A 12,270-nucleotide genomic window follows, 5' to 3' on the forward strand; every position below is an offset into this window, starting at 1 on the left:
ATCAGAGGCAGGAGAATACACCATTTTTAAACAATGTCTTCTGTCCTGGAGACAACCGAGGAGTAATTCAATTATCTCTCAGGACAAAGGGAAATCGCCAATACACACGTGGGGACAATAGGACAGACATTACTATTCAAATATACAATGTCACAACCATACAGTAAGCACAGACATTTAACATATCCCAAAATGGCACGAATTAGACCAGGGGTTCAAAAGTTAGTAAAAGTCCTTTGTGAACAAAGGAAGCATGGCTTTTCTGCCCAAAACCAGTTTTTACAGAGTTAGGCTGTGTGAGATAATTGGCTTAACTGGGTGTGGTAAGCCAACTAGGTACAGAAAATACCTCTATTCACAACAGCAAAACTACACAAAAATACATAACTCCTATCAAACTGAACAGAACCCCCACATTCAACTTATCCCCAGATGGCTTGGATCTGAGCGCTCAATATATCCGAACAGTGCTCAGATGCCACAAACACAGTCAAATCACCATGGGGTTTAAGTTTAGCATGGGCTGATGAGAGGGCCCATAATCCTGGGGCAAGAGGCTGGCAACCAGGTTTCGCCACAGTGACTTATATGGCCGCCGCTGGTGAAGGGAACCTGTGCAGAGTCGCTGTTAGGGCAAAAAACAGGTCTCCTCTTTATAGGGCTTAAATAATTGTGCCATAATGACTTCACCTGCCTGCGTTCACCGCCAGATCTTCCCCTCTGTGAAGCGCTCGCTTCACTTCGGGTAATTGGAACGCATATGCGTTTCACCTGCCGCCGAGTTCCTGTCAATGGAGCGCAATATGCGTTCAACAGCGATGCCGATAATCTAGCAGGTCTGGGAAGGAGGATATCTAGTTGATACTGCATTTCTGGGAAATTTGGCCCTGCGTTCCTCACACCTAGAGTATAGGGGGGGGGGGCAATCTGAACCTTGTAACATCTAATTAGAGTGCTATAATCTCTATTTTGAGCAAGACTATAATTGTTATATAATAAACCACCTAACTTGGGCAGAGATGTATCATTCTAGATTTGGCAGCCACATGATTCAGATAATGCCGCCACTCTCAAACCTAAAACTAAATTATATATTATATATGAATATACATATAGAGACACTTCCCGTGTCGATTTAATGGCCAGATAATATCCCCAATGAACCTATTCAAGAGTCAAAGAACAGAAAAAGGTTTATTATAAAAACAACAACAACACCATGTCGTCATAGTCAATACACCAGGTAGACCAGACCTCACAGAAAGCATGAAATTGTCAGTCTCTCATTGAGGCCGTTGGGGGACTGGGACCGAAAGCGATAGATCCATTCAGACTCCCTTTGGAGAATCCGTCGGTCCCAGTCCCCCCTCCTCTCAGACTCGTGTATGACCTCCAAAGCCGAGAACCTGAGGGCGTCCAGACAACCGTCGTGCACTTCCACCATATGATTAGCAATCAGTGTATCTTTCCTTTTTTCTATGTCATTAATATGCTCACATATCCGACGACGCAGTTCTCTAAATGTCTTGACTACGTAGTCCATTGGACATGTGCATTGACATAGGTACACTACCACTGTGGTTCTACAGTTCACGAAATTTCTGAAGTAATATTCCTTTCCCGTGACAGAACATATATTCATTTTCATATTGTTGATGTATCTACAAGCTTTACATCTGCCACACTTGAACATTCCCAGGGGCTTGCGATCCAACCTTGTACCCTCTTTTTAGGGGGCAGAGAAATGGCTGTGCAAGAGACGGTAGCGCAGGCTTCTCCCTTTTTCGAAATGTAATGCTGGGACGTGGAGGGACCACATCTATGAGGTCCGGATCCATCCTCAAAATGGGCCAGAATTAATTTAAAATATTTCTCATTCCCTTGTTGGCTGTGTCAAACATAGATATAATACTAATCATACCAACCGCCTTCTCTTGCTTATTATTTTTTGGAATGAGGAGTTCATTTTGATTCTCGTCTCTTGCATTATTAAACACTGGGTCTGGATACCCCCTTTCTCTAAATCTGTTACGGAGTTTGAATGCCTCCTGATAGTATCCCTCCATATCCGAGCAGTTCCTTCTTATTCATAAAAACTGGCCCTTAGGTATACCTTTCTTGAGGGCCTACGGGTGATAGCTGGACCAGTGTAAGAGACTGTTTGTGGCCCTCGGTTTCCTAAATACATTAGTGGATAATTTATCCATACACTTCACCTCTACATTTATTCATACACTTAGTCACCTCTACATCCAAGAAGGTGATCCTGTCATAGTGGTGTTTATGGGTGAAGGAGAAACCAATATGGTTATCATTATGGTGCCCAATGAAAGTTTTTAGCTCATCAAGGCTCCCCTTCCACACCATAAACACATCATCGATGTATCGAGTCCAAAAACAATTTTTTTGGACCACCAGGCAGGATTCCCTGTGAACACTATGACATCTTCCCACCAGCCCAGGAGGAGATTAGCATATGAGGGCACCCCATAGCGGTCCCCCTAAGCTGGTGGTAGAAGTGACCATTGAATAAAGAGAAATTGTGTGTTAACACATATTCCTATAAATCGATGACAAATTGATTATGTTCCTGAAATATGTATGCCCCTAGTCTTCATGAAATACATGGCTGCCCTCAGGCCCTCGGCATGGGGGATTGAACTATACAGAGATTCAACATCGATGCTAACGAGAATGCAGTCAGAGTCAAAGCTGAGAGTTTCCACCTTTCTCAAAAAATCCATAGTGTCCCTGGTGTAGGACGGTAATGCAGATACAAATTGACTCAGGATTTTATCAATGTATATGCCACAATTGCGTGTCAAAGAATCTACGCCAGAGACTATAGGTCTGTTCATAGAATGTGGCTATACAGGGCGTCACCGGGAGCATAAAATGATATTCAGTTTCTTCAATTAATTTTTATCTCAGAACAAGACCAAGGATGTTCTTAAGGCTTGCTACGAATGTATCTGTTGGATCAGATAACAAAATCCTATAACAATTACTATCAGATAACAAAGCTCTGCACATATTACAATACTGGTCCGTGTCCATAACTACAAGATTCCCCCCCTTATCCGCAGGCTTAATAATTATAGTATCAACTTTTTCAAATTTAGTTAAAGCCTCCATCTCCTCCCTAGATATGTTATAATATGATGAGGGATAATCTGGTAGTTTTTCCAGTTCATTAATCACCATCTCAAGAAAAATATCGATATGGTTGGATTTAACGGGGGGCGGTAGTCTTTTACTCCTTGGTTTTAATTTGGTAAAAGGGCCCTGTCCTGGAGGTCTTGAGCCCTCATCCCATAGATCTGCCAAGGTCTGAAAATCAGTTGGTAGATCACACTCTTGGACACCTGATTGTTCACAAACCCGTCTATCAGTATTTTTCATGAATTTATGCCATTTAAGTTTTCTCGTAAATAAGTGCAGGTCTTTAACCCAAGTAAAGGCATTAAATCTTGTTGTAGGGACAAAGGACAAACCTTTTTGTAAATGACTTATTTCTACATCACTTAACTTATATGATGATAGATTAGTAATTTCCAGTTTGTCCCCTTTTCCCTGTTGTCTCATTCCCCAGTCTTTGGGCGGTCCCTCAATTGATATGGGGCCGGGCCTCTTGATAAAAACTTGGTCTGGTTCAAGGGAGGCATATTAGAGGATTGACCAGAGGAGGACGAAGGGTATGTGGATGTAATATCTCCCCTTCCACCCCCTTCTCTCTGTTATCCCCATCCCTGCCATCTTCTACCTCTATCTCGTCTGTTCGGTCTACCTCGTCCGAAACCGCTATTACGTTGATACGTAGAGTCAGAGTCCGAGGCCTCAACGTCTGATAAAGAGACCTCGGATTCCAAAGGGGGCGGACCCTGATTATTTCTAAACTGATATGCCCGCTTTTCTTCAAATTCTCTTAAATCTTTAATGAACTGCCTATGTTTCCGTTCTTTTATTAAGTTGTGGAATTTGTCCACCGAGGTCTGCAAAGAAGCTTCTCATTGTGTAAATTCTATATCTGATTTGAATTTCAAAGCAGCCTCAGTCAGTTCCTTTGAGTTAGTAGCGGATTTCTCAAAGAATTCCTTCTCTTCCTCCAAGAGAAGGGTCATAAGGTCCAAAGAGCTCTTTGTGAGCTCCTCTTCCCACCGATCCAAAAGACGAGGAGAGTAAATACGTGGGGCTGGGGTAATGGGTATGCTTAATCCTTTGGGTACGATTTTATGCTCAATATAGCTCTCCAGTGACCTAATCTCCCACCATGATTGAACATTATCCTTATAAGCTGTGTATAGATCTTTAAATGGCAATTTACACGTAACGGCGAATGAAAGACCTGGTATCTCTTTTTAGGAAAATATGTCTTTGGCTTCGTTAATTAGGGATTCCGTGAACAAGGTTCCAGAAAGAAATCCAGCCATTATAAATTATTGAAAAACGAATCACTTTTAACCTCGCTGAGGATATACACATTTATGATTGTGAATTCATGCAGTAGAAGCAAACGGATCACAGTAAGCATGAATAAAACGTAACTTTTAATATTATTTTTAAATAGTCAATGATCCACCCACTTTAGACAAACAACGATGCAAACAATTGCTCCTCCCCTGCAGTCTGCTTTCCCCGCCATTAGCTCAGGATCATGGTCTACAGAAACTAATGGGCCTTACAACTGATGGAGTGGGTCTTGCCTCAGGGTAGCAGCTGCGTGTTCTGCCTACATTACCTTAATGTAAAGCTCTATCATGTACAGGCACAACCATAGTAATTGTGTGATTTCTAGCTATGATTAACAACCACGCTCTGTACTGCAATGGCTGGGAGTAGAGAAATCAGACTCATCTGTTTAACTCCTTAGATGTTTCGATCAATATTGATGGCAGCAGCTGAATTGTGTAAGCAAAGGGAACTCCAAAGCTGATGGTTTTTAAGATCTTTTAAAGCTTAGCGCAAGGGCTGTCCAGTATTTTCTCATGCTCAGAGCGTTTGTTGCAAATACTGTCATATATGACATGAAAAATACATGCAGTGCTGATTTTCCTGTCAAGATATCAGACACATCATTGAAATCTGAGAGACCAATTGTAAGTTAATGCAATTTATTGGGTATGATGGTATCAGTAGTGATGTGGATCCACCACAACATTGTGCTCAACATTGTGGGGAATAAGCTGCTGCCAGATATTTAAAATAATAATAATAATAATAATAATAATAAAATGCTCTTCCTTATTTCCCAACATATGAGCAGAGGACAGTATCCTCATGTGTGCTATCTAGTTGGTTGGCCTCCATGAAACTGGTGTGTTCAGTCGGGTTCTGCTTATGGAAGTGTCAGTTTCACAGCAGATGTACCATATGTCCAACCTTTGCAGCTGTACAAGGGCCCAGTAGACAAAGGGCCCACTCTCATCTTAATAAGAGCTTCTTACAATTTAGTAACTATCTCATACCTCACCCCTTCTGGTGGATTGCTAGACCTAAAGGAGTACTTTATGATAAGCTACAAGGAAGAATGGGGCCCATTAACTGTTCTTGCACAGGGGCCCTATATTATCGGTGTCTGTCCTTGTCCAGTTTACACTGTAGGGTATTCATTTGATGCCTATGTTGGGATATGCTCCTGACATATATATCTGATGTCACAAGAAATTTGCTGCTTGGCGCAAAACAACCGACGTCACTCGGATTAGGCTACTTTCACACTACCGTTCAGAGCGGGTCCGTCTGATGTCTGCTCAGACGGATCCGCTCATATAATGCAGACTTGGGATCCGTTCAGAACGGATCCGTCTGCATTATATTGTAGAAAAAATTCTAAGTGTGAAAGTAGCTACAGACGGATCCGTCCAGACTTTACATTGAAAGTCAATGGGGAACTGATCCATTTGAAAATTGAGCCATACTGTGTCAACTTCAAACGGATCCGTCCCCATTGACTTACATTGTAAGTCTGGACGGATCCGCTTGCCTCCGCACGGCCAGGCGAACACCCGAACGCTGCCAGACTGATGCATTCTGAGCGGATCCGCGTCCACTCAGAATGCATTGGGGCAGTACGGATGCGTTCGGGGCCGCTTGTGAGCCCCTTCAAACGGAGCTCATAAGCGGACACCCGAATGCTAGTGTGAAAGTAGCCTTAGAGATACATCTTCATTATTATAATTGCATCAGCATAAAATAACAACACGTTTCGGGGATACCAAGATCCCCTTCATCAGGTTAATCTTGATGGATCCCTGCTGGATTACCTGATGAAGGGGACCTTGGCATCCCCGAAACACGATGTTCTTTATTCTGATTCAATTATAATAAAGAAGATGTATCTCTTATCCGAGTGACACCAGTAGTGATGAGCGAGCATGCTAGGCCGAGTACCGGTTCGGCTCGAGAATCGCTATGCTCGGCATGTGGCGGTACTCAGCTGAATACCACGTGTGCTTGTCGCATTGCTCGAGTCTCCTCCCTGCACGTTTGGCACCTCCTAAGCAGCCAATTAACGTTCAGGTAAGTAATTCCTTCAGTGTAATGCCATAGCCATGTTAGCTATTAGCCTTACACTGATTGGCTGGCCTGAACACGTGATACCAGTTTATATAGGAGCCGATGTCCCGCGCTCTGATCATTCAGCGTCAGGGAGAGCAGACAGTAGGCAGGGACAGATAGAGTTTTGCTGGAAATTCACAAATTTAACTAAAAAAAAACTATTGAAAGACCAAACAGTCCTCTTAAGGACTACAGTGTGTGTTTGACAGCAGTGCAGCACCTTTTTTTTTTTTTTTTACCAGGGGTTAAATTCAGCAGTATCAGGGACAGGCGTCTTCAGGAAGGGACAGATAGTGCAGGGCTGGAAAATCACTTTTTTAAATACCCAAAAGCTTTTAAAAGGCAGAAAGATTTGATATTAGTGAGATCTACAGTAGGCCATCAGAAAGCAGTGTGTTTAGCAAACATTATAAAAAGGGGCTTAGTCACTAGAGTGTGCCTGCTAGTGAGATATACAGTCAGGTCCATAAGTATTGGGACACCGACACAATTTTAACATTTTTGGCTCTATACACCACCACAATGGATTTGAAATGAAACGAACAAGATGTGCTTTAACTGCAGACTGTCAGCATTAATTTGAGGGTATTTACATCCAAATCAGGTGAACGGTGTAGGAATTACAACAGTTTGCATATGTGCCTCCCACTTGTTAACCACCTCCGGACCGCCTAACGCAGGATCGCGTTCCGGAGGTGGCAGCCCTGCGCACAGTCACGCATATATGCGTCATCTCGCGAGACGCGAGACTTCCTGTGAACGCGCGCACACAGGCGCGCGCGCTCACAGGAACGGAAGGTAAGAGAGTTGATCTCCAGCCTGCCAGCGGCGATCGTTCGCTGGCAGGCTGGAGATGTGTTTTTTTTAACCCCTAACAGGTATATTAGACGCTGTTTTGATAACAGCGTCTAATATACCTGCTACCTGGTCCTCTGGTGGTCCCCTTTGTTTGGATCGACCACCAGAGGACACAGGTAGCTCAGTAAAGTAGCACCAAGCACCACTACACTACACTACACCCCCCCCCCCCCCGTCACTTATTAACCCCTTATTAGCCCCTGATCACCCCTAATCACCCCTGATCACCCCATATAGACTCCCTGATCACCCCCCTGTCATTGATTACCCCCCTGTCATTGATCAACCCCCTGTAAAGCTCCATTCAGACGTCCGCATGATTTTTACGGATCCACTGATAGATGGATCGGATCCGCAAAACGCATCCGGACGTCTGAATGAAGCCTTACAGGGGCGTGATCAATGACTGTGGTGATCACCCCATATAGACTCCCTGATCACCCCCCTGTAAAGCTCCATTCAGATGTCCGCATGATTTTTACGGATGCACTGATAGATGGATCTGATCCGCAAAACGCATCCGGACGTCTGAATGAAGCCTTACAGGGGCATGATCAATGACTGTGGTGATCACCCCATATAGACTCCCTGATCACCCCCCTGTCATTGATCACCCCCCTGTAAAGCTCCATTCAGATGTCCGCATGATTTTTACGGATGCACTGATAGATGGATCGGATCCGCAAAACGCATACGGACGTCTGAATGAAGCCTTACAGGGGCGTGATCAATGACTGTGGTTATCACCCCATATAGACTCCCTGATCACCCCCCTGTCATTGATTACACCCCTGTCATTGATCACCCCCCTGTAAAGCTCCATTCAGACGTCCGCATGATTTTTACGGATGCACTGATAGATGGATCGGATCCGCAAAACGCATCCGGACGTCTGAATGAAGCCTTACAGGGGCATGATCAATGACTGTGGTGATCACCCCATATAGACTCCCTGATCACCCCCCTGTCATTGATTACCCCCCTGTCATTGATCACCCCCCTGTAAAGCTCCATTCAGACGTCCGCATGATTTTTACGGATCCACTGATAGATGGATCGGATCCGCAAAACGCATCCGGACGTCTGAATGAAGCCTTACAGGGGCGTGATCAATGACTGTGGTGATCACCCCATATAGACTCCCTGATCACCCCCCTGTCATTGATCAACCCCCTGTCATTGATCACCCCCCCTGTCATTGATCACCCCCCAGTCATTGATCACCCTCTGTAAGGCTCCATTCAGATATTTTTTTGGCCCAAGTTAGCGGAATTTATTTTTTTTTTTCTTACAAAGTCTCATATTCCACTAACTTGTGTCAAAAAATAAAATCTCACATGAACTCACCATACCCCTCACGGAATCCAAATGCGTAAAATTTTTTAGACATTTATATTCCAGACTTCTTCTCACGCTTTAGGGCCCCTAGAATGCCAGGGCAGTATAAATACCCCACATGTGACCCCATTTCGGAAAGAAGACACCCCCAGGTATTCCGTGAGGGGCATATTGAGTCCATGAAAGATTGAAATTTTTGTCCCAAGTTAGCGGAACGGGAGACTTTGTGAGAAAAAAATTAAAAATATCAATTTCCGCTAACTTGTGCCAAAAAAAAAAAATTTCTATGAACTCGCCATGCCCCTCATTGAATACCTTGGGGTGTCTTCTTTCCAAAATGGGGTCACATGTGGGGTATTTATACTGCCCTGGCATTCTAGGGGCCCCAAAGTAGGAGAAGAAGTCTGGTATCCAAATGTCTAAAAATGCCCTCCTAAAAGGAATTTGGGCACCTTTGCGCATCTAGGCTGCAAAAAAGTTTCACACATCTGGTATCGCCGTACTCAGGAGAAGTTGGGGAATGTGTTTTGGGGTGTCATTTTACATATACCCATGCTGGGTGAGAGAAATATCTTGGTCAAATGCCAACTTTGTATAAAAAAATGGGAAAAGTTGTCTTTTGCCAAGATATTTCTCTCACCCAGCATGGGTATATGTAAAATGACACCCCAAAACACATTCCCCAACTTCTCCTGAATACGGAGATACCACATGTGTGACACTTTTTTGCAGCCTAGGTGGGCAAAGGGGCCCATATTCCAAAGAGCACCTTTAGGATTTCACAGGTCATTTACCTACTTACCACACATTAGGGCCCCTGGAAAATGCCAGGGCAGTATAACTACCCCACAAGTGACCCCATTTTGGAAAGAAGACACCCCAAGGTATTCCGTGAGGGGCATGGCGAGTTCCTAGAATTTTTTATTTTTTGTCACAAGTTAGTGGAAAATGCTTTTTTTTTTTTTTTTTTTTTTTTTCATACAAAGTCTCATATTCCACTAACTTGTGACAAAAAATAAAAATTTCCATGAACTCACTATGCCCATCAGCGAATACCTTGGGGTCTCTTCTTTCCAAAATGGGGTCACTTGTGGGGTAGTTATACTGCCCTGGCATTCTAGGGGCCCAAATGTGTGGTAAGGAGTTTGAAATCAAATTCTGTAAAAAATGACCTGTGAAATCCGAAAGGTGCTCTTTTGAATATGGGCCCCTTTGCCCACCTAGGCTGCAAAAAAGTGTCACACATCTGGTATCTCCGTAATCGGGAGAAGTTGGGGAATGTGTTTTGGGGTGTCATTTTACATATACCCATGCTGGGTGAGAGAAATATCTTGGCAAAAGACAACTTTTCCCATTTTTTTATACAAAGTTGGCATTTGACCAAGATATTTATCTCACCCAGCATGGGTATATGTAAAAAGACACCCCAAAACACATTCCTCAACTTCTCCTGAATACAGAGATACCAGATGTGTGACACTTTTTTGCAGCCTAGGTGGGCAAAGGGGCCCACATTCCAAAGAGCACCTTTCGGATTTCACAGGTCATTTACCTACTTACCACACATTTGGGCCCCTAGAATGCCAGGGCAGTATAACTACCCCACAAGTGACCCCATTTTGGAAAGAAGAGACCCCAAGGTATTCGCTGATGGGCATAGTGAGTTCATGGAAGTTTTTATTTTTTGTCACAAGTTTGTGGAATATGAGACTTTGTATGAAAAAAAAAAAAAAAATCATCATTTTCCACTAACTTGTGACAAAAAATAAAAAATTCTAGGAACTCGCCATGCCCCTCACGGAATACCTTGGGGTGTCTTCTTTCCAAAATGGGGTCACTTGTGGGGTATTTATACTGCCCTGGTATTCTAGGGGCCCAAATGTGTGGTAAGGAGTTTGAAATCAAATTCAGGAAAAAATGAGGAGTGAAATCCGAAAGGTGCTCTTTGGAATATGGGCCCTTTTGCCCACCTAGGCTGCAAAAAAGTGTCACACATCTGGTATCCCCGTACTCAGGAGAAGTTGAGGAATGTGTTTTGGGGTGTCTTTTTACATATACCCATGCTGGGTGAGATAAATATCTTGGTCAAATGACAACTTTGTATAAAAAAATGGGAAAAGTTGTCTTTTGCCAAGATATTTCTCTCACCCAGCATGGGTATATATAAAATGACACCCCAAAACACATTCCCCACCTTCTCCTGAGTACGGAGATACCAGATGTGTGACACTTTTTTGCAGCCTAGGTGGGCAAAGGGGCCCATATTCCAAAGAGCACCTTTCGGATTTCACAGGTCATTTTTTACAGAATTTGATTTCAAACTCCTTACCACACATTTGGGCCCCTAGAATGCCAGGGCAGTATAACTACCCCACAAGTGACCCCATTTTGGAAAGAAGAGACCCCAAGGTATTCGCTGATGGGCATAGTGAGTTCATAGAACTTTTTATTTTTTGTCACAAGTTAGTGGAATATGAGACTTTGTAAGAAAAAAAAAAAAAAAATCATCATTTTCCGCTAACTTGTGACAAAAAATAAAAAGTTCTATGAACTCACTATGCCCATCAGCGAATACCTTAGGGTGTGTACTTTCAGAAATGGGGTCATTTGTGGGGTGTTTGTACTGTCTGGGCATTGTAGAACCTCAGGAAACATGACAGGTGCTCAGAAAGTCAGAGCTGCTTCAAAAAGCGGAAATTCACATTTTTGTACCATAGTTTGTAAACGCTATAACTTTTACCCAAACCATTTTTTTTTTACCCAAACATTTTTTTTTTATCAAAGACATGTAGAACTATAAATTTAGAGCAAAATTTCTATATGGATGTCGTTTTTTTTTGCAAAATTTTACAACTGAAAGTGAAAAATGTCATTTTTTTGCAAAAAAATCGTTAAATTTCGATTAATAACAAAAAAAGTAAAAATGTCAGCAGCAATAAAATACCACCAAATGAAAGCTCTATTAGTGAGAAGAAAAGGAGGTAAAATTCATTTGGGTGGTAAGTTGCATGACCGAGCAATAAACGGTGAAAGTAGTGTAGGTCAGAAGTGTAAAAAGTGGCCTGGTCTTTCAGGGTGTTTAAGCACTGGGGGCTGAGGTGGTTAAGGGACCAAAAGTAAAGCTTCTCAGCTGTTCCATGGCCAGGTGTGTGTTATTCCCTCATTATCCCAATTACAATGAGCAGATAAAAGGTCCAGAGTTCATTTTAAGTGTGCTATTTCCATTTCAACTTTCAAGATGAGATCCAAAGAGTTGTCACTAACAGTGAAGCAAGCCATCAATAGGCTTAAAAAAAAAAAAAAACAAACCCATCAGAGAGATAGCAAAAACATAAGGGATGGCCAAAACAACTGTTTGGAACATTCTTAAAAAGAAGGAACGCACCGGTGAGCTCAGCAACACCAAATGACCCGGAAGACCATGGGAAACAACTGTGGTGGATGACCGAAGAATTCTTTCCCTGGTGAAGAAAACACCCTTCACAACAGTTGGTCAGATCAAGAACACTCTCCAGG

This window comes from Bufo bufo, chromosome 2 (genome assembly GCF_905171765.1).
Source record: "Bufo bufo chromosome 2, aBufBuf1.1, whole genome shotgun sequence".
Classification (NCBI taxonomy): domain Eukaryota; kingdom Metazoa; phylum Chordata; class Amphibia; order Anura; family Bufonidae; genus Bufo; species Bufo bufo.